This window comes from Populus euphratica, unplaced genomic scaffold (assembly GCF_000495115.2).
Source record: "Populus euphratica unplaced genomic scaffold, PopEup_1.0 scaffold5430.1, whole genome shotgun sequence".
NCBI lineage: Eukaryota > Viridiplantae > Streptophyta > Magnoliopsida > Malpighiales > Salicaceae > Populus > Populus euphratica.
In genome coordinates, this window is record NW_011505210.1 from 582 (window position 1) to 3,985 (window position 3,404).

General features: G+C 23.9%; 1 non-coding gene across 1 annotated transcript; it reads right to left on the reverse strand.

The window, feature by feature from the left end:
• Positions 1–2,340: 2,340 nt before the first annotated feature.
• On the reverse strand, positions 2,341–2,412 carry TRNAD-GUC (transfer RNA aspartic acid (anticodon GUC)). The gene has a single exon. It is a non-coding gene; the product is annotated as a tRNA-Asp (tRNA).
• Positions 2,413–3,404: the final 992 nt, after the last annotated feature.

A 3,404-nucleotide genomic window follows, 5' to 3' on the forward strand; every position in this document is an offset into this window, starting at 1 on the left:
GAATGCCGATGATCGAACCCTGGTTGCTGGGGTTTCGAGTCGAACACCAAACCACGTGAACTAGAGAACATCGGCGTCCACGCTAACTTAAAATATAACAAACCAGATACAAAGCATCAGCACAAGTAACTGTATTGCATTATCATGTGAATCGGTAGCTTTTGTTGACTTGTTTTAAGTATTTTAAATATTTGTATAGTATATAGGTTATGGGTGATTTTAAAAACTTATTTTATATTTGTTTTTATGTCTAAATAATTGTGTGTTGGAAGAATGGGGTTGACCTATTTTGTAGAAACTATATTGATATTTCAATTTCTTTTATAATTGAAAATGGATTTGAATTTAAAGATTAATATGGACATATATGTTTTATATTTTCATATAAAAAATCAATATTTTTCTTATATGGAGTTAATTCTGATACGTAGAATGAATTTCTTCGGAGCAAGACAATATGTTCATTAATTATCAATAAAATCATTTCAATATATTTGATGATTAATAGAACTCAAATGTATTTTCCAAATTAAAATTTTCAATATAGAATATGTGCCTTTATGCATAGTTATACATACTATATATTTCATATATTTATTTTATATAAAGCTTATGAATGATAATTAAAGGTTTAGAGTCTACTACTTTATATGTTTCTGCTATTCCAGGGGGCAAATTCTTTTTAATTGCAAAAACAAAACTTTTTTGCATTGTTATTAAACTTGAAAATATGATTTTTTTTTCAATCAAGATAAAGTTTTTTTTATATTAAATATCTTGTTTATCTTAATGAATGCAATATTTTTAATTGGAATAATTATTTATGTTAAAAGAAATATTTCATAATTTTTAAAGTAAATTAAAAACAATATCAAAATAGTATAATTCCATATTTTATGTGTGATTGGAAGTTAAAGACATCATAAATATCATGTTAAAAATCTATTTAAAATTATTAAGAACAAAAAAAGATTTGAATTGAATTTTCATGAACAATTTATTATTAATATTATTGTTTTTATATCAAATACATAATAATTGAAATATATTATTAAAATTCAAACAAAATTTTAAAATAGTATGTAAGAAACATTTAAAATTAAAGATTGAGTGAATATGGAAAAAACATTTTGGAGTACAGGTTTGTTATTCTGATATACATATATGTAGTAAATATATTATTATAAAATAATAAAATACATGTAAGAGATTAGATGACATCTAAAAATAATCAAATGACATCCGAAGGTAATTAATATAAAAGGATCAGCAGCTATAGATTGATGTCTTTCTTACTAACTAGGTATATAAAATATCATGTGCATATAAACTAACTATTTTTCATTAGTATAGAGCTATTATTTTATATCAAGGCATGATAAATATTTGCATGATTATCAAAGTAATGTATATCACATCAAATATAATATAGTTAGGCAGAATGCAACTAAAAATTTAAGATTAGATGAATACACGAAAAATAAAGCAAAATATATAAATATTCAAGAAATTAATTAGTTGTAATTATCATATAATCAGCATACATTTTATTTATATTACATGCATATTAAAGATTATCACACTCATCCAGAAAATATAAAAATAAAAGGAATATTAGATGAAAGATCCAAAAATCTTATTGAGAATCATTAAAATAAATTAAACTTTATAATTTGTTTTTTATCAAGTTATTATAATCTCATAACTCAAATAATAGATTTAACATATTGATCCAAGTCAATCTATATATATTGTTATTTTAACATAAAAAATATATCATCTTAAAATATTTTTTTTATCAAACTTTATTTTTATAGTTATTTCGAGTTGTTTTGAACATGTAAAGTTAATTAGGTTATATCTAACCAATCATTATATGGTTTAATTTTTTTTTTACTAAAAAAAATATTAGTAAGATCTAAATATTTTTATTATATTCAAGGAAAATTTAATACAATCTGCAATATAGCGTGGGTGACTAATTTAAGTATTAACTAAAACACTTTATCAATTCATGAAGACCGGTATAAATTAATTATTTTAGTTTTAATATCATACACACAACTCGGAAGAGTAGAAGTCTTAGTTCTTCTTGCTACTATACATAAAAACGCAAAGCCTAAAACGCAAAATAAATAAATAAAAAGCTAAAGTGCAAATGCAGAAATGGGTCACAGAGTCTTTGGATCACAATGTTGTTGAGAACAGGCTCCTGTTTGATTGTTTACCCAATGTAATCTTTGATATTTGCAGAGACGGCAGCTACAGCTACTCCTCCGTCACATTCAATTGGTTACTCTCTCCCACTGTTATTCTTCACGCAGAAAGAAAAAAGGCAAACGCCGTTGCCGGGGATCGAACCCGGGTCACCCGCGTGACAGGCGGGAATACTCACCACTATACTACAACGACCTTGCTGATAGCGATGCAAGTAATTTACTATAGTAATGTGTATTATTGTGAGAATTTTCCCCAGAATGTTCACAGTGTGCTATTGGCTAAAAATACACTCAGCGTCTTTAGTTGTCTAGTTTAATCAAATAAAATCCTATATTATATATTAGATTATGTGTTTGTGACCGAGTTTAATATTTTTTTATATGAAAATTTAGATTTTTTTGTTTTTGTTTTTAATGTTTTTAAATTATTATGATGTATTGATATACAAATAATTTTTTAAAAAAGATATAAAAATATTTTAATAAATTTTCAAAAAAAAATATTTTAAAAAACAAAATTTAATACATCATCACATTAACACCCCAAATCAACCACTCTACTTACATTTAAACGCAATTTTAGATTATTTGTCCAGCAAGATCATCGAATGTTGGATTCGTTAATTATAATCAAAGCAAGATGAAGGGGCTTAAATCACCTTTGATTAGAAATGTAGTGTTTGATTTGACTGGATTTGATTTAAGATTAAAGAGTTTGATTGGACTAAATAAAAGTAGTTGAGGAACTTTGCATGGTTTTCCCGAGCCCCGGTATTCCTCGGTTTCAAGAGTCGACATGCATGGTAACCAAAATAAAACTAATTATTTGTAACAATTCTAAAATAGAACAAAGATGAAATTGAGATTTTATTAAAAATAACTAATTACAAAAGAAAAGGTATTTATCTAAAAATAATATAAATTATATATTGTGATATCAATTAATAATTTAAGTTATTAAATTGAGATAATTCTTTAATATAATTTATTAGCATCTTAATGATCAAGGGCTCATAAAATTAAATTTCATTATTTTTATTTATTTAATAAAAATAAAAAATAATATAATATAAGTCTATATAAATTTTAAGTTTAAATAATTTTTACTTGAAAAAAATAATTTTATCTAATAATTTAAATTATTAAATTAAAATAATTTCTTGATATTCTGCTTTCAAATGATTG